The sequence below is a fragment of the Oryx dammah genome, unplaced genomic scaffold (assembly GCF_014754425.2).
Source record: "Oryx dammah isolate SB20612 unplaced genomic scaffold, SCBI_Odam_1.1 HiC_scaffold_29, whole genome shotgun sequence".
In the NCBI taxonomy this organism is placed as follows: domain Eukaryota; kingdom Metazoa; phylum Chordata; class Mammalia; order Artiodactyla; family Bovidae; genus Oryx; species Oryx dammah.
Window position 1 is genome coordinate 95,464,370 of NW_024070213.1, and position 20,533 is coordinate 95,484,902.

Genomic DNA, 20,533 nt, shown 5'->3' on the forward strand with positions numbered 1-20,533 from the left:
ATGAGTCCATTCTTCGAATCAGACGGCCAAAGTATTGGAGTCTCAGCTTCAGCATCAGTCCTTCCAATGAATATACAGGACTGATTTCCTTTAGGATGGACTGGTTGGATCTCCTTGCAGTCCAAGGGACTCTCAAGAGTCTTCTCCAACATCACAGTTCAAAAGCATCTATTCTTTCGCACTCAGCTTTCTTTGTAGTCCAACTCTCATATCCATATATGACTATTGGAGAAACCATAGTTTTGACTAGGCAGACCTTTGTTGGTAAAGTAATGTCTGCTTTTTAATATACTGTCTAGGTAGGTCACAGCTTTTCTTCCAAGGAGTAAGCGTCTTTTAATTTCATGGCTGCAGTCACCATCTGCAGTGTTTGGGAGCCCCCCCAAAATAAAGTCTCTGTTTCCATTGTTTTCCCATGTATTTGCCATGAAGTGATGGGACCGGATGCCATGAGCTTCGTGTTTTGATGTTGAGTTTTAAGCCAGCTTTTTTACGCTCTTCTTTCACTTTCATCAAGAGGGTCTTCAGTTCCTCTTTGCTTTCTACCCTAAGGGTAGTGTTACTTCGTTCAGCTATAAAATGGGAACATTAATTACACTTCTTTCATGGGAAAGTTGTAACAATTAACTGAGATGACACATGTAGCCAGTTGGCAAATAGTGAGCACTCAACATCTCTGCCCTCCGTTCTGGTCTCTTCAATAATCCTTTCTCATGTACCTTAAGAACTCTTCGTATTTCCCTGTGTTCATGTTCTGAAATGCCATCCTGTCTCACCTCTGCCAGGAACACTGTTCCACCATCCTCCTCCTTGCCTTCATTCTTCCCATTAAAATAAACAGACCTCTGTAAAGACAATTCACTTCTCCTTCTGGTAGTTGTCACTTCTGACCAGCCAAGTTTTGAATCAATCTCTAGAATAATAACTTCCATTTCAAGATAGCATCTCACTGTGTAAGGCAGTGTTTTCACAATGGCTTTAAAAATGATAGGCAAAGAGCACTAGGCTGAGCTCCCTGTGCTATATGACAATTTCCCATTAGCTATTTGACACATGGTGATGTATATATTTCAATATTACTCCAGAGGGGTGGGGTAGGGTAGGAGGTTCAAGAGGAGGGGGCACGTGTAGACCTATAGCTGATTCATGTTGATGTATGGCAGAAACCAACACAACATTGTAAAGCAATTATCCTCCAATTAAAAATAAACAAATTTTTTAAATGATAGGCAAAGTATTACATCACGTAACCTCTGCCGCTACTTCCCCAACCCTCCCAAACATTCTAGGACATTTTTTATAATGCTAATATTTGAAAAACACATAGAAAAGTGTTGTCAGCAAATAGTGATATTTAAAAATCATGGTTCAGTTCAGTTCAGTTCAGTCGCTCAGTCATGTCCGACTCTGCAACCCCATGAATTGCAGCACGCCAGGCCTCCCTGTCCATCAGCAACTCCTGGAGTTCACCCAAACTCATGTGCATTGAGTCAGTGATGCCATTCAGCCATCTCATCCTCTGTCAGCCCCTTCTCCTCCAGCCCCCAATCCCTCCATACACTATTACAAAGTTCTAGGAACACAAAACTCTAGAAATAAACAGAAGCCTGTTACCATGTCGGGCATTCAGCTTTTAATTGCCTTTTAATTTTTACCATATTAATCATTTTTAAAGTGTGCAGTTCAATAGTGTTGAATACATCTGTATTGCTATGCACTAACCCTTCAGAACTCTTTTCACCTTGCAAAACTACATCTCTGTACTCATTAAACAACAATATCCCGTTTCACTCTCCCCCTATCCCTAGGCAAACACCATTCTATTTTCTGTCCCTATAAATTTGACTACTCCAGGTACCTAGGATAAGTGGAATTATCAATATTTCTCTTCTGGTGACTGACTCGTTTCCTTTAGCGTAGCCTACTCAAATTTCATTCATTGTGTAGCATGCATCTAAATTTCCTTTCCTCCTAAGGCTGAATAACATTCCATTTTGTTTATCTATTTATCTGGTATTCAGCTTAGGTTGTTTACATCTTTTCTCTACTGTGAATAATGCTGCTAAAAACATGGATATAGAAATATTTCTTTGAGACTCTACTTTCAGTTCCTTTGAGTGTATAACCAGAAGTGGAATTGCTATATCATACTGTAATTTATTTTGAATGTTTTTAGGAAATGCCATATTGTTTTCACAGCAATTGCACCATGTTACATTTCCACCAACGCTGGACGAAGGTTCTAGTTTCTCCAGATCCTCATCAGCCCTTGATGTTTATTTGTTTTTATGGTATCCAGCCTAGAGGGTGTATTCCACTACTCTTGCTAGGGTCTGCCATTGATCCTCTCTGTAGACTCTTTCTTCTAGCACTGGCTCCCTAGCCATAAAGAGCAGATCCAAAACCACAGAGGGAGCTTCCTTGGCATCATATAAGTTTCTAGCCCACCCTCTCCTCATCCCACTCCCCCCAAAACCCAGAGATTAACAAATGTCTTTGAATTTTGGGTTATCAAACTCAAATTTACAGACACAGACTTTGCCTCCTTAATATTTTTGTTCTGTCTTAATTTAGGTTTACATTAAGTTAATCCCTTAGACTCAACACTATTCAATTTTCCTGCCATTTGTAAAACACTAGTTAATTTTTCAGTCAGAATTAATGTATCCTTCCACCTTTTCCCCTAAGACATTCTATAAATTGCTGAAGTTAATACATTACAGCAAAATTATTTGCTCATGTATTTGGCTCTGGAGCAGACCCAAAACACCCAATTACCACACCCTCCCCCACTTTGTTTTTACCAAAATAACTTTGTTCTTCTTTTGAATAGTCTGTAATCAGCTAAAAACCTATATTGTACAGACTCTTTTGCAGCCACGGCTATCCATATGACTTAGTTCTGATCAAGAGAATAACTGGAACATTGTTGGTGATTTCTGAATAGATTCTGGGGCTTCCTTGGTGGCTCAGAGGTTAAAGCATCTGCCTCCAATGCGGGAGACTTGGGTTTGATCCTGGATCCCCTGGAGAAGGAAATGGTAACCCACTCCAGTATTCTTGCCTGGAGAATCCCATGGACAGAGGAGCCTGGTGGGCTACAGTCCACGGGGTCGCAAACAGTCGGACAAGACTGAGCAACTTCACTTTCACTTCTTTTCAATGTAGGTATAACCTCCCTGTTTATAACTGGAATACAGATGAGAGAAAGAGGCAACTCACTGGAAAAGACTCTGATGCTGGGCAAGATTGAGAGCAGGAGGAGAAGGGGGGTGCAGAGGATGAGATGGTTGGACGGCATCACTGACTCAAAGGACAGGAATTTGAGCAAACTTTGGGAGATAGTGAAGGACTGGGCACCTGGAGTGCTGCAGTCCATGGGGTCGTGGAGAGTCGGACACAACTTAGTGACTGAACAACAGCAACAAAGACATGGAACAGCCATTTTGAAGTTATATGGCAACCATGAAAATAAAAACTGTATTTGGAGGATGATGAAACAAAAACATAAAAAGAAGCCATAATGATGTAATACCTGTACTATGCTTAGCTGTGTACTACGGACTTTTTTAAAAAAAAATTATGATAAAATACCAACCAGTTTGATAAAGTTCATGTTTCCTGGTATTTTGCACATCACAAAATATATAGAAAATGATAACATTTGCTACTTGTAAGGAAAAGGCCACTCATAGACAAAGCAGAATATTCAGAATATTCAGAATTTGCTGTCAAGTAGAAGTACATTATCTTGTCACACCTATAACACACTGGCAAAACAGTAATGTACTGTGTAGCATATCTGTTGGGAATCTTGGACTAAACCACAACAGTCATATTGTTTTTTCAAGGAGCCGAACATGATTTCTTACTAACAGAGTTTCTTTCTCTAGCTAGTCAATGAGATTATTGAGAGCAAAACTAGGCATTATTTATCTTATTTCTCTCTGACTCTGTATGCTGCTAGAAACTTCATAATTACTCAGCAAATATCTACTGAATAAATGAAAAGGAAAAATAATTTCATTGTTTTAGACTGACTGGTTTTCTCATAGTTCTGGATTGTGCTCCTTTCTGACTAAACGGTTTTATTCATTTTTCTCCCTGCCTGGAAAAACTCCCTGATCCTCTCCATGTAGCCAAATCCTACTCATTCTTCAGAATCCTTCTTAAGTCTCACCTCTTCCGTGAAACTCTTCTTAGCATTTTGGCTCAGGTCATACCATTTTATTCCTTTCTCTGTACTCCTATAATTCATGCTGAAGGAAAGGTTCACTGTGACCTTAAAAATACAGGTGCTTTCCAACTAATGACCCAGCTTTTCCTGGTTTTCATATGCTTCTAATGACAAAAGGCTGTACTTTGTATATTCTTTTTCTAAAAACACACTTCATGCCATGAAAATAGAAACAATTGATGAGAAAATAAAAAATTAAGCAAGCAATCAAACAATATAAGAATCACACTTTAAATGTTCTCTTTGGGGAAATGCTCTGAGATGAATCAGCTGCAGTTTCTTAGAGTATAAATCTAGTAAAGTTGGGCTAAGCACACCAAATTAGTCAGAATCTCCCTGGGTTAAACACTGAGACTTTTTAGGACACAAAGCTCTTAGAACTGGATCTAAAGATATTATCATCTGTCCCCAAAGTTCTACTAAAAATTTCATATAAGGTAGTCTTATAACGGTCTTTGGATGGCAAACTATAGAGTTGGGCCTTTTATTTCCTTCAACATTTCTCTCCTGCCTGATTCATCACCTTCAATACTGTGAAGGAAATTCACGTTTCTAAACATACTTAGATGCTTTTGGTCCATCTTAGAGCTTTCCCTTGAGCACTAGGAATTCACTAGTAGTATTCTTGCTACAATCAAATTAGTTCTTTGCTCACTCTGAAACGTATTTCTTTGATTTTTCTTTTTTCTCCTTCGTCAGCATTTTGGAGAGAGACTATTTTACCAGAATTTTTGTTCGGGCGTATTTGTACATTCACACCATCAACAGTTATTGCATTTGCATCCATGTACTTAGCAAATTGAACACTGATTAACCAGTCTGATACATCACCTCTTAACTGCCTTCTTTCAGCTGGCTTTGAAGAATTACTCAGGCTTCAGTTTGAGTCTACCACGAGGAATATTGCCATCTAGTATATCCAAAAAGGTACTATAATATTTTTGAATTTGATACATTTGATGTTTCTAGACTTTGAAGCCTATTAAGACCTTTATTCTTTGGGGGAACATTATATGTAGGCAACCCCTTTAAAATTTCTACTGATTAATGTAGTAAAATTGGGGGAAATGTTGAAAAAGGTAGCAAAGGTTGAGAAATGGACATTAGGCTTAGACCAAAGGCTTCTACTTTGCCTCAAGAATTTGTGACTTTGGACAACAACTAAGTCAATAATTAATAATAAGTCTTTGCTTTCTCATTTGGAAAGTGAAAATGGTTCAAAACCTACCTACCGCATAGAGTTGTTATAAAAAGTCATTTAACATGTTTTTCAAATTGAAAGCATAATTTTGAAAATAATATTAGTATCCGACATTCACACACTGACACACATTTTCCCTATGAAAGGGAATACTTTTTCTTCATATTATAGGACTATTTCACCATTTTGGGTTGTATTAATATTCTTAATCATTTGTTTAATGTATCCCTTGGATATTTCTGCATTGGTTTACTCTCAGTTTGCTACCAAACTGAAATATTTCTGTCACATTCTGTTACTCAGTGAGGGAAGAAATGCTTACCTGCTTGCTTAAAGTGATTTAAATTTGACATAATGGCTTGAAACTTTGACCTTCACCTTCAACTTTTTGTATTCCTTGAATAACTAGATGGATTGATAAATGTTCTGTTTGTTTAGCATTAAACACTCATGGCTTATAAACAGACTTTATTTGGGGTTGTGCTGTTTGATTATCCATTGGGCTTTCATATCAGATGCCTTTCAGTTATGAAGAAGAAGCATATATATGCTAAAATATCTTAGAGGAAACTCCAGGTGATCTACTTGTTAGGGCTCTGTGCTTCCACTGCGGGGACATAGGTTTGATTCCCCAGTTGGGGAATTAAGATCCCGCATGCTGTGTGGTGTGGCCAAAAATAAAATAAAATAGATTAGAACCGAGTGGTCACTTATCAGTGGTTAGACATAATGAATGGCCCTATAAAATTGGCTGCTGGCTGATTCCAGTAGTTTATTCTGGAAGATCAGCTCACAGTACCAAAGAAGCCCTTTAACAGGAAGCTCATAGGGCCTGTTTACCAGGTAATTCTGCCACATGCATTCAACTTACAACTGTTTTTAAATTCCGAGCCATAAGGCTTTCTGCAGGTATGGCTTTCAGTAGGTTGTAAAGTACTTAAACAGATGGGACATTGTTATTAGCATGGATAATATATTTTCATTGTATTAGGGTTGAAAGTGATTTTCCAGATAATGGCTTAGACAAATGTTTGTGGAATCTGTCTAGCTAATCCACCAAAAATGCAGCCCGGCTTTCAGGAGCAATTCTACTTTATTGAATGTTTTTGATTAAAAATTTAACTCCTGTGAATTTCTTACCACATTATTAAAGAAACTCTATTACTTTGTTTTCTTCTTGGAGTCATTATTATTGCATTATTTAACCTAATAGTGACTTCTGACTAAACCAGAAATGCATTTTAAACTAAATAGCTACACATTTTATTGTATATTAAGTGATTCATTAAAAAGAATCTTAACAAAGGTCTTTTTGTATTTCCACAGGTATCATGGAGTGCAGTCAAAGTGTTGTTGGAACTTATCAGATGAAACGCTATAGCAGGGATCCAAACCCAGTGAATTGTTTTCAACCTAAGAATTAATCACAGAATAGCTATGTCATCTATTTATTTCACCAGCAAATTAAGTGTCTCATATGTAGCAGGGGTCACAAAAAAATTTTTTTTTAAAGTATCTTTTTTCCCAAAGACAAGGAAATGACTGACATTTTAAAAGTACAATTTCAACTTGCTGTAATTAGGGCTCTAGTGGGGAACTTAGTACTTATGAGCTGTGTGGCTAAGTTACATAACTTGTTTTGTCTCAGCCCCAATTTCCCCATTAGGATGGAGAATATTAACCACATAGGTTTCCAGAGTTGCTGGAAGAGTTAAATGGGAAATGATTGGCCTGGTATAAATGGAAGCAATATATAGTAAAAAAAATAAAATAAAATAAAATTAAGATTTGAATAACTTAGAGTTCACAGTATTTACACACCATTTACATCCTTCCCTAAATTTCTCAGCTGATAATATTTTAGCAACTATTTCAGTATGGCTTTTATTAATTTTGAGGTTCTTTGAGTCTCTAAATTGCCAACTTCCTGCTCATTGTTATAACCTATGTGGGAAATAGAGAAGCCCTGAGAGCTGCTCTTGGTTTGGTTGACTGACATTTTCTTTGTTTTTGGTTTCCTGACTCAATGATAAAACCTATACCACCAACATCAACACCCCTCCACCAACAAGTACAAAATAACTCATAAAAATAGCTGTGTTAGTTTCCTATTGCTGCTGTGATAAATTACCAAAAATTTAGTGGCTTAAAGCATGTCAACTGATTCACTTAAAGTTCTAGAGGGAGGAAAATGGGTCAGTAGAGATGCACGCCTTCTGGAGGCGCTGGAGCAAATCCATTTCTTTGCCTCTTACAGCTTCTAGAAGCTGCCCACATTCCTTTGCTCTTGGCTCCACATGACTCCAATCTCTGCCACTGTTGCCCCATTACTTCTCTGGGTTGGACTCTCCTGCGCTCTATTGGAGAAGGCAATGGCACCCCCTCCAGTACTCTTGCCTGGAAAATCCCATGGATGGAGCAGCCTGGAAGGCTGCAGTCCACGGGGTCGCTGAGGGTCGGACACGACTGAGCGACTTCACTTTCACTTTTCACTTTCATGCATTGGAGAAGGAAACGGCAACCCACTCCAGTGTTCTTGCCTGGAGAATCCCAGGGACGGGGGAGCCTGGTGGGCTGCTGTCTCTGGGGTCGCACAGAGTTGGACATGACTGAAGTGACTTAGCAACAGCAGCCTCCCTATTACAAGGCCCCTGTAAGTCACAATGAACTCACTTGCATAGTCCAGGATATTCTCACCATGTCAAGTAGCTTAACTTAGTCACATCTACAAAGCGCTTCTTGCCATGTAAAGTAACGTGTTCACAGCTTCCAGGGATTAAGCCAGGGGCATCTTTGGAAGGCTATTATTTTTTTCCTACCACAAAGTATAAGAGAAAGAAAAGAACTCTAAAACATGTTTTCTTTTCAGGAATTAGCTGGGGTGGCAGGAAACAGACAAAGCACCCGTGATGAAGAAATGTGAGACTCTTTTTCAATGGACGTAATCAATTCTATTAGGGCTAATTGGGGGAAAAGTCAATGGTGCTGTGAATTATATAGCTGTGCTCATCAAAGCAGTAGCTTTCCATTGACTATCAAAAGAATAACTAGGACTAAGTTAGCTGAAAATGATCTAATAGACGTTGTTGATAAATTTGTTGGGGGAAAAGATTGGAAGAGTTTGAAGTTGGCATATGGATTCATCATGAAATAGTCATAGTTTGTTATTTTTTTATGGTAAAATAGATATCATAAAGAAGTTTCTTGGATATTATTTTCTTTTTTAAAAAATATTTTTGTTTATTTATTTATTTGGCTGTGCCAGGTCTCAGCTGCTGCACATGGGATCTTCAATCTTCATTGCAGCATGGGGGGTCTTTTTTAGTTGCAGCATGTGGGATCCAGTTCTATGACCAGGGGTTGAATCCAGGCCCCTAGCATTGGGAGCAAAGAATCCCAGCCATTGGACCACCAGGGAAGTCCCTATTTCTTTTTAACAGTGTGAGCACCTCTGTAAGGAATATGTGTTTTGAGCCCTGTATCACTGATGAAGCAATGAGGCTCAGAGATATTAAATAGCTAGTTCAGGGTTCCAGCTGGAATGCTGGGTGAGGGGCTAGCTGACAAAAATCAAATCTGTGAATTCTGATGCCTCTGTGTACCTAAAATCCAACAGATTCCAAAAGCAGCTGACAAATTCCCTTTCAAGCCTTGTTTACACTATGATTTCCCCTTGATGTGCAAAGTGATCACAGCCTAAGACTACAGGAAAGTCTCTCAATTAACAAATAACACTCTTTTTTCTTATTTCTTTATTTCCAACATTGCCATTAATGTAATTCATTACATCTCTGAGGGGAGCTGCTACTGCATTCCATAGTGCACTCTATCTTACCTTCTTTCATGAGGAAGGTAAGTTACCAACAGAACCAGCTGTTGTCTTTTATTTTCTGAACCATTTCTAATAAAAGACCAAACATTTTATCATTCTCAAAGATGACCTACCTACAACTGCTCTGACAAATTATTAATCCCTGTTTAGTAATGAACCACTTGGAGCTGCTCAACATTAGAGTATATTTCCTAGAAGCTGCTCATGTGAGAAGCAGCATCTCTGCAAATAAAACCTACAAATAAGAGCAACAGCTTTTGTGACTCCCAATGTGGGAGTCACAGTAGATATTCCGTGTCCCCCAGGTGGGTTCCTTATAAGGCTCCTACTGCAGTTCTGGTGAGGACAGTTACCTATGTTTTGGTGCTTCTCATTCTGTGAAATGCATTTTGTGCTGACCAAGGAGCCAATATTTTATTTTAATTTTATTTTTATGTATTTATCTTTGGCTGCTGGGTCTTCGTAGCTGCACATGGGCTTTCTCTGGTTGTGGCAAGCAGGGGCTACTCTAGTTGCAGTGTGCGGGTTTCTCATTGTATCTGTTTACCTTGTTGTGGAGCAGGGGCTCTAAAATGTGTTGACTTCAGAAGTTGCAGCTTGTGGGCTCCAGAGCGCACACTCAGGAGTTGTGGCTCAAGGGCTTAGTTGCCCCTCAGTATGTGGAATCTTCCTGGACCAGGGATCGAACCTGTGTCCCCTTCATTGGCAGGTGGATTCATTACCACTGGACCACCAGGGAAGTCTGGGAGCCAACATTTTAATTCAAACACAAGCATATTCTTGAAATTTGGTGTAAAATCTGTCCTCTGTTTTAACTAAAAGATAACAACTTATCTCTGAACTACCCCCAAAGGATCCCAAAGTGACATTCCATCATTCTAAAATTTATTCTCTAAACATAGGCAGTTACCATCCAGCTGTTTTCCTGGGGTGAAACAAAATCTTGATTTTATGTAAAGGCAAGAGGTACTATTTATTTAAAGATATGGAAAGAACAACAAAAATGTACCAAAAGACTCTCTGGGCTCTCTACAGACCCCACGATTCAAATTTAGGCCTCAGCAGAATGCACCACTGTATACTATAGGTCATCAGTTTCATTCTCACTTGGTCCACCAGTGCATTTTTCCAAACATCTTCTGAATTGATTTACTTAGCTAACTTCATATGTGTCCATCAGCAGGACCACAGATGGCTTACAGTGAAGTGAATGACGCCAAGAAACCTTCAGTCTAGTCTCTGTGTGAATTACCAGAGGATCTTCCTACTGCAATTAATGAAGTGCCAATCAGAGAGAGTCCTTACATATTGAACTTCTGTACACACCTCACCCTTCACTACTTCCACAGTCATCATGCTTTCATTTTCTCACATTTACTTTAAAATATCTTTTATCTGTTACATCTATTTCAAAATATATATTTTTTTCTTAATAAATTCCTTGGTGTATGTTATTGCCCAGTGAGGCTCACAGAAGAGGAAGAAAAAAGCCCACCAAACAAAACAGCAGGTACTCTATCATTTTGAAAGGTTCCAATTGCATAAGGCTTTATGATACAGACTTGGTGCTATATTTTGTATCAACAGCTTGTCACATGGGTCCCAGTTCATAATATGGGTCATTATTTTCCAAATTGAATTTGCTTATCTGCTCTTTCCTTTATGGGGAACACTACCAAGGAAACCAAGCTCACACTGCTTTTAAGATTGCTCATTTGAAATCTTTTTCTCTCCTTTTTGGACACTCTGCACTGGAATTAATAATATAACATAAGTATTTGGTAAAATGGCTCATTTTAACCAGGCTCTCCAGTTCCTGTGGTGTCTAAGACTTAAGGAAAAAACTTTGGCTTTTGATTATTTTCTTACATTTCACTTTGCAAACGCTGATTTTACCGAGTTCTGCCAAAAAACAATTTTTTTTTTTTAAAAAGCACCACTATTTGGTTTCTTGATCATTTAAAAAACCTGTGGTCTGATTCTCCTTCCCACCCAGCCCCCACACTAAAGCAAGTGACCTTGTTTCAAGCTGAATATTGTTCTTTTGCTTTGATGCCCCCTACCATCTTGTACACTCCTATTACTATTGTTGGCTCTTATTTGGTGTTGACAGAGTCATCCCCAGGATAAAGCCAAACAGAGCAATTTCTTTATGCCCAAAGCGCTAGGTAGCTCACACTTTTGTCACTAGGCTGCATGTCAGAGAGCTGGGGTAAGGGGCAGGCAAGGTAGGGAGACGGTGGTGGGAAAGTCTTTGACAGAGAATACAACAAAGAACCAGAGCTAACATTTTTCAATAATTTATCAACCTCCCTTTCTGCTTCATATCCCTACCCTCCTCATTTCCTCTCACACTGCACCATCAACCACTCCTCCTTAAAAAACAACAACAACAACAAAACCCAAACAAATGGGTAATACTACCTCATCCATGCATTTGCACATCCTCTGTATCAGTCTTGGTTTTAAGCCATCATCTTCTACTCTGGCTTCTTTACCTAAACTGAAATTTGCTGAGTTGTTATTTATGCGGCCTCACAATATTAATGGGAGGCAAGTGTAGAGAAATGATAAGATCCCAGAATATTTGAGGGCTGGGCAGCAGAAATCACATCAAAAGTGATGCTGTAGAATCTGTCTGATCCACAGTCTGCTACAGCTGAGGGGCATACGAGGGCATTTTTAGATGCAAAGCCCCAGGAGGAAGATCTGAATGACCACGACTTCTTTTAGTTCAAACTGAACTTTTGTGTGAATTAGAATATGGCATCACCTCCAGGGAGAGGCAGTCCCACAGGTGCTAGGCTTGGCAAGCAGACCCCAGCTGATTTTCAGTCCCCATTGACCTTCCTGGCAGGGTGTTCTTATGAATAGGGTACAACCTGCATGATCTTTCCCAGAATTCCGAGGTTGGGAGTGTGCCTGATTGAAACAGGAAAGGGAAGAGGAAGAAGATCTGATTCATTTGATATTTTTAGTGGGAATTGTGCACTGTGTATGGTGGAGCATTCCACAAAAGGGAAAATGGAAAAAGACAATTAAAAAGAAGTTTAAATATTGGAAAATATTGAGAAAGATCCATTGCATGCCCAGGGATCTAAAGACACCCTTTGTTGCATCAATACACTTTCATTTTTCCTTGAATGAAAAGACAGACTCGGAGGTGAGCCAAGGGTGAAAGGGTTTCTCCTCTTTATGATGTGTATGGGCTGCAACATCCCTAAATGCAGCTTTCTTAGACTTTCATAAGATCTCATGTTAAATGATATTATAGGAAAAGGATATATTGTCAATGTTAGACAACTAGGAAATCATTCTTCCTTTATTTACTACAGCACTTTTAGGGATAGAGAATTATACAAATTATACAGTTTAGGAAATGTGGTGTTTAATAACATGAATGTTCAGACCAAATTTTGGTTTTGCTTAAATTAAGTGTATGTCTAGGTTAGTGATCATATGTCCTTGGTATATCTGGAATAACTTAGAGAGCTATCTTTAAAATTTTTATTTTGTATGTTTGTAATGATTCCAGTAGCCTTCTGATTATACAAAGATTAAACACATGGTTTTCATTTCAGTTTTCTCCTCAAGACTCATTTAAATAAAAGTAAAGGAATAAAAAATAGTAAAAAACATAAGCAAAAGAATGCAAGCAGAGACAATAATAGACTGAAATGGTAACTACTTGCAGTAAATGGAAAGTGAATGGAGGAGTTAGTACTGCTGAGAAAGCTGGGTAAAAGTATTGGCTGGAGAGAAAGACAGTGAGAACTGTGCTTAGATCTTTCTCTAGGACCCTGCACAGATTCTGGGAGTGGGCATTACACCAAGCAGGGAAGGTACGGTGCTACAGTCAGGAAGGTGTTGCCTCTGTAGAGACATGTAAAATCTTCTTTTCTGGTGTGTACAGTCAACAAATTCACCGGTCCTAAGTTGAATAGGAGACTGTAGGTTTATCCTCCATCAGAATAAGAGGCCCTCATGTTCAACATGAATAGACCTCGAGGGCATTATGCTAAGTAAAATAATCAGACAGAGAAAAACAAATTCTGTAAGATATCACTCACATGTCCAATCTAAAAAACTTTATAGAAAGAAGAAAAGAATTGCCCAGCCTGGTGCTCTGTGATGACTTAGAAGGGCAGAATGGGGGTGGTGGGAGGAAGACTTAAGAGGAAAGGGATTTACATATAGCTGCCATTGATTCATGGTGATTCACGTTGTTCCGTTGTGTGGCAGAAATCAACACAGCATTGAAAAGCAATTATCTCCAATTAAAAAATAAATTTAAAGAAGAGTAAAATGGTCTGGAAGATGGGAAAATGAGATGTCTATCAAAGGGTACACTTCCAGTTATAAGATGAATAAGTACAGCACAGTAGCTGTAGTTAACAGTACTGTATAATATATTTGAAAGCTCTTAAAAGAGTAAATCTTAAATGTTCTCATAATATATATACACAAAAAAGTATGAGGTGATAGGATTCCCTGGTGGCTCAGAGGGTAAAGAGTCTGCCTGTAGCGTGGGGGACCTGAGTTCAATCCCTGGGAAAGGAACATCCCCTGGAGAAGAAAATGGCAACCCACTCTGTATTCTTGCCTGGAAAATCCCATGGATGGAGGAGCCTGACGGGCAATAGTGTTACAAAGAGTCAGACACCACTGAGTGACTTCACTTTCACTTTCAAGAGATGATAACCCCACTCCAGTACTCTTGCCTGAAAAATCCCATGGGTGGAGAAGCCTGGTAGGCTGCAGTCCATGGGGTAGCTAAGAGTCGGATAGGACTGAGCAACTTGACTTTCACTTTTCACTTCCATGCATTGGAGAAGGAAATGGCAACCCACTCCAGTGTTCTTGCCTGGAGAATCCCAGGGACGGGGGAGCCTGGTGGGCTGTGGTCTATGGGATCGCACAGAGTCGGACACGACTGAAGCGACTTAGCAGCAGCAGCAGCAGCAGCAGCAGCAGCAATCTTATTATGGTAATCATTTCATAATACACAAGTATCAAATCATTACATCGTACACCTTAAATTTAACAATGTTATTTGTCAGTTATATGTCAACAAAGCTGGAAAAAATTTAAATAAAAAATCAACTGCATTTCTGTATGCTAGCAGTGGACACATGGAAACCAAGATAAATTAGTTGCCTAGGTGTAACTCTAGCAAAACATTTACAAGACTTATAAGGTAAAAATTACCTGTTAACAGAATAAATCAAAGAAAAGTTATAAAGAGAGAGAATAAGAGACACAGAGCCTAGAGAGATGAGGCAGAGCAGAAGGCAGAAGAGAAGAACCAAACTGAAAATAGGTACTTAAATAAAAGTTTACACATTGAATTATGCAACTGTTACCCCCTAATAATGCTTGGTATATACTTCCCAGGAGACTGAAGGGTTATTTTTGGGGGAAATGGGGTGGCTTGTGTTGTGGGGTGGGGCTCTCAATATGAAATGAAAACATTCTCAATCTTTCATTCTCAAGGAGTCTCTCAGCTGGAAGATGTCATAGCCTCGTGTGTGTGCATGCTCAGTGTGTCCAACTCTTTGTGACCCTAAGGACTATAGCCCCCCAGGTTCCTCTGTCCACAGGACTTTTCTGGCAAGAGCACTGCAGTAGGTTGCCATCTTCTTCTCCAAGGGACCTTCCTGACCCAAGGACTGAACCAGTATCTCCCACATCCTCTGCACTGCAGGCAGATTCTTCACCGTTGAGCCACCAGGGTGGGCTTCCCAGGTGGTAAAGAACCTGCCTGCCAATGCAGGAGACATGAGATGCAGGTTCGATCCCTGGGTCGGGAAGATCCCCTGGAGGAAGGCGTGGCAGCCCACTCCAGTATTCTTGCCTGGAGAATCCTGGAGACATGAGATGTAGGTTCGATCTCTGGGTTGGGAAGATCCCCTGGAGGAAGGAATGGCAATCCACTCTAGTATTCTTGCCTGGAGAATCCCATGGACAGAGGAGCCTGGTGGGCTACAGTCCATGGGGTCACAAAGAGTCAGACATGACTGAAGTGACGTAGCATGCCTGCACAAGCCACTAGGGCAGCCCTCACAGAGATCTTCAATTCAAGCTCTGATGCCCAACCTTAAAAGTGAACAGGTAACAAAAATCCCTGGTTATTGAAGAAAGTCCCACCAAAAAGTAAAGACATCAAAAAGGAAAAAAGAGCCCAGAGAAAACAGGAATGCAGAGAACAGATGAAGACTATAATTACAACTGTTATTATGTTTTCAGTAAATAAATCATTTCATCCAACAGGATACTATAAAAATCGAACTGTCAACCTAGATAGCACTCCTTAAGACTAGAAATATAAATATAGAAACAAAAAACTCATCCCAAGAGCAGGTAATAAAACCAAGGTATCATAGAAAGCAGAAAAAAATTAAATGGAAAATATGATAGACATCAAAAGATAAGATTACTAGTAGATCAGTTGAGGAAGTCCAAAGGCTGACCAAAAAAGAGTTCCTGAAACAAGATAAAAGAAGGGAGGAAATTAGTAAAGAATAATCAAACTTTTGATTAACAAAGAATAATCAAAAGTTCCAAAACTAAAGCACCTATGTTTCCAAATAAGAAGAGCCTAAAAAACATCTAGTAGAACTATCAAAAACATGATCGCACTAAGGCCCAGTGTGACGTTAAAATACTGGCAATACTGAACGTAAGCAGAAATTTTCAAATAGCAAGGTTAAAAAGTTCATATTTGAAAGAAAACATATTTATGATCAAATTGGACTTGTCAAGAGAAATACTCAAAGCATAAAATCAAGGGAAAAATCGGGGCAAAATTCTGGATTCTCCAAAACCAAAAGACATTACAAGAAAGAAAAATTAGATATTATTCAGGAGCATAGATACAACAGCTTCAGCAAAATATATGAGCAAATCAAACCCAGCAATATATTAAAAAAATTATACAACACAACGATGTGAAATTTTTTCTAGATATATAAGGCTAGTTCAATATTTGAAAATCAAATAATGTAATAAATCACATTTACCAGATAAACCAACCTAGACAGCATACTAAAAAGCAGAGACATTACTTTGCCAACAAAGGTTCATCTAGTCAAGGCTATGATTTTTCCAGGGGTCATGTACGGATGTGAGAATTGGACTATAAAGAAAGCTGAGCACCAAAGAATTGATGCTTTTGAACTGTGATGTTGGAGGAGACTCTTGAGAGTCCCTTGGACTGCAAGGAGGTCCAACCAGTCCATCCTAAAGGAGATCAGTCCTGGGTGTTCATTGGAAGGACTGATGCTGAAGCTGAAACTCCAATACTTTGGCCACCTGATGCGAAGAGGTGACTCATTGGAAAAGACCCTGATCCTGGGAAAGATTGAGGGCAGGAGGAGAAGGGGACGACAGAGGATGAGATGGTTGGATGGCATCACTAATTCAATGGAGATGGGTTTGGGTGGACTCCAGGAGTTGGTGATGGACGAGGCCTGGTGTGCTGTGGTTCGTGGGGTCACAAAGAGTCAGATATGACTGAGCAACTGAACTGAACTGAACAGGATAAAGAATATCATATGATCATTCAATATATGCTGAAAAAGTATTTGGCACTAGATCAACCAGTCCATTCTAAAGGACATCAGTCCTGGGTGTTCTTTGGAAGGAATGATGCTAAAGCTGAAACTCCAGTACTTTGGACACCTCATGCGAAGAGTTAACTCATTGGAAAAGACTCTGATGCTGGGAGGGATTGGGGGCAGGAGGAGAAGGGGACGACAGAGGATGAGATGGCTGGATGGCATCACTGACTCAATGGACAAGAATCTGAGTGAACTCCGGGAGTTGGTGATGGACAGGGAGGCCTGGTGTGCTGCAATTCATGGGGTCACAAAGAGTCGGACACGACTGTGTGACTGAACTGAACTGAACCTTTATTCATGAGTAAAAACAAAACAAACAAAAAAGCTAAAAACCTCAAACAAAACACTCAGCAATCTAAGAATAGAATTATCTCTACTTGATATAGAACCCTCACAAAAAAAATCTCAGCTAACATTGTACTTAATGCTGAGAAATGAGGCTTTTTTCCCCCTAAGAGCCTTGAGTCAAGAAGATTCCCTGGAGTAGGGTGTGGCAACCCACTCTGGAGAATCCCTTGGACGGAGAAGCCTGTCAGACTGCACTCCATAGTTTCGCAAGAGTCAGACAGGAAACTGAAGTGACTTGGCACACAAGATCAGAACAAGTCAAGTGTGCTCTCTTACAACTCACGCCTACACATTGCAGTAGCTGTGCTAGCTTTTGCAATAAGATAAGAAAAGAAAACAAAAAGTACACAGGTAGGGAAGGAAAACAAAACAAAACTCTGTTCATGGATGAGATGATTGTCTGTACAAAAATCCCAAAGAATTAAAATAATGAAAACAATAAAAAAAGTTACACAATCAAATGCTGATGAGGATGTAAAAAAATAAGAACTGTTATTCATTCATTGTGGGAATGAAGCATGCTACTGCCACTTTGGGAAAGAGCCAACTCATTGGAAAAGACCGTGATGCTGGGAAAGACTGGAGGCAAAAGGAGAATAGGGCAGCAGAAGATGTGATGGTTAGATAGCATCACTGACTCAGTAGACATGAGTCTCAGCAAACTCCAGGAGATAGTGAAGGACAGGGGAGCCTGGCATGCTGTAGTCCATGGAGTTGCAAAGAGTTGGACATGACTTAGTGACTGAACAACAACAAATAGTTGATTTACAATGTTGTATTAATTTCTACTGTATACTAAAGTGATTCAGTTATATTATATATATATATATATATATATACACACATTTCTTTGCAAATTATTTTCCATTATGGTTTATCATAGTATATTGAATATAGATGCTTCTATATATTTAGAGATTCCCATCCCATCATGAAATATTCAATAATAGAATAACAATAAAACAATAACTAATAAAGTATTATCTATGGCAAAATTTTACCTCTTATTGAAATGGATGCTGAATTTATTATAGGCAATTTGTAGTCCAGTTGATGTTAGGCTACATCAGATAAACAAAATCACATTTCCATTTTTCTATAAATACCCTCTTCCATCATCCTGCATTCTTATAAAACTGAAAGAAAATGCTAGTATGTTGGGATTATTTCCCAGTTTGTCTTTTTTTCCCTGTCCTTGGGAAGTCTACACACACAACCACATACTCATTTCCAGGGACAGCATTAGCCCAGGGCCCCTTACTTTAATTCCCTGCACTAAACACTTTATATAATAATCAATCCTTATGGCAAAACTGCAAGGGAGATATTACAGCAGGGTTTGACAAATGTTTTCTGTAAAGGGCCACAGATTAATTATCTTGGGCTCCATGGGCCATACAGTCCCTATTGTAACTTTCTGCCTGGTTGCAAGAAAGCAACATAGAAAGCAGTCCATATGTAAACAGATGAGTTTGGCTATGTCCCAATAAAACTTTATTTATGGATCATAAAAGTTAAATTTCACCCTTTGTTCATATGTCATGAAACATTATTCTTCCTTTAGTTTTAATACTTAAAAATATTTTTAAAAATTAGCTTGCAAGTCAAGTCAAAACAAGTGGCAAGCCAGATTTGGCCCATAGATTCTAGTTTGCTGATTCCTGTAATATACAGACTAGGAAATATGGTTCAGAGAGGTCACAAAACTTTCCCACAGTGACACTACCAGTGAGTAGGGGAAACCCAGACGCAAAAGTAGGAATCCTGATTCTTAACTCATGTGGCATATTGCCTCTTTGACAGTGATCTTAAGGCTAGTTTAAATAAGCTAGAAATTTCAGATCACTTTTGTTTTTGCCTGGAAACCTGACCACTGCTTACAACATTAAATACATCAATCAAAAGACAGTTCCATTTCTACATCACATCATTACTTTGGGATTGTTTTCTGTTCCATGGACTACCTATAGGTACATACATACTTATATATGAAAATATTTGTTCCTTTCATCTACATGCATTTAAACAATAGTGTTATAATTTAATATATGATAATTAATTTTCACGAATGTATAAACAAATGCATGTTCAGCTAAAATTAAGCTTCCCTTGTGATCTATCCACAGTGCCAACAATTGCAGAACCCCCACCCTCCACTCCTCACCTCCCAGTTGGGGATAGAAAGAAGTTGGCTCAACAGCCAAACAGGAGACCAGATTTCTCTTGGGTGATTCGGGATGATCATAATATTTACACAAAGCTCTGCTCTGCCTCATGTTAGTATAACTATAACTCTATAGTTGACTGAGCATCTGGGACAGTGCAGGATACAAAAAGATTTTCCCAGTTCTGGGGAAAAAAAAAGTCACGTGTCTGTACAAATGCTTATGTTTATGCTTTCTGTCCCCCATGTTTTAACCCCTCAAATCTTTCCTCTATGGGGGAGCTTTGGGTCCAGTCTGTTTGCTGAGGGGTTACTTATTATCTTGGGCTCTAAAATTCTAACCTTTTGTATTTTAATTCAAAGGGGAGCTTTGCTCCAAATCATCCATTATTTTCAACAAGGGCAAAATAATACAGGCTGTCAAGGGCCCCCAACACAGGTAATTTATTGCTCAGAAATGCTGGGTTGAATGTATTCTTCAGGCAAGCATTCTTCAAAACCAAATAACAGGCACCACCGTGTAGGAATCAGACTGTAAATGATTAAAAACACGATGGATCGCTGGTCAGTCGTTTGGTCTGTCTAGAATCATTATGCTTGGAAGAGAAGTTAAGAAGCTAGGAAAGGAAACTCTTTGAGGTCTGTTCTCTATAAAGAAAGAGGATTAAAAAGAAATCCCAGCCCTCCTCCCCCAACATCATAGACAGTGTATGTGTATACACATAGACACAGACGAACACAGACACAGCCACAGATTGCGCTAATAGCCCAGGGCTAAAGGTTAAGCATTTTAAGGGAAAGATTTAAAAATGCAAGTTAGGGCAATGATTTAAAACAGACAAGGAAGAAGTCAAAGTAAAGAGCATTATTTAATCCTATAAATGTGCTAGTGTATAGTGTACTTAAAGATGTAGGTAAAAGGTATTTGTTTTCTCACTGTTGCGGCTAGAAGCCCAGGAAAATAAATTTTATCAGGCATGCCAATCTGTCTGCAAAGACTTCCATTTTGTCCTTTATGGGAATTTTGAACAAAGAAGACTATCTTTGCTTCTGTCAGGAAAGCGGTTTCAATCAGACTGATGAATAAAAAGCACAGCTGCCAAAAATGATCCATGGCAGGGTGAAGTTTAGA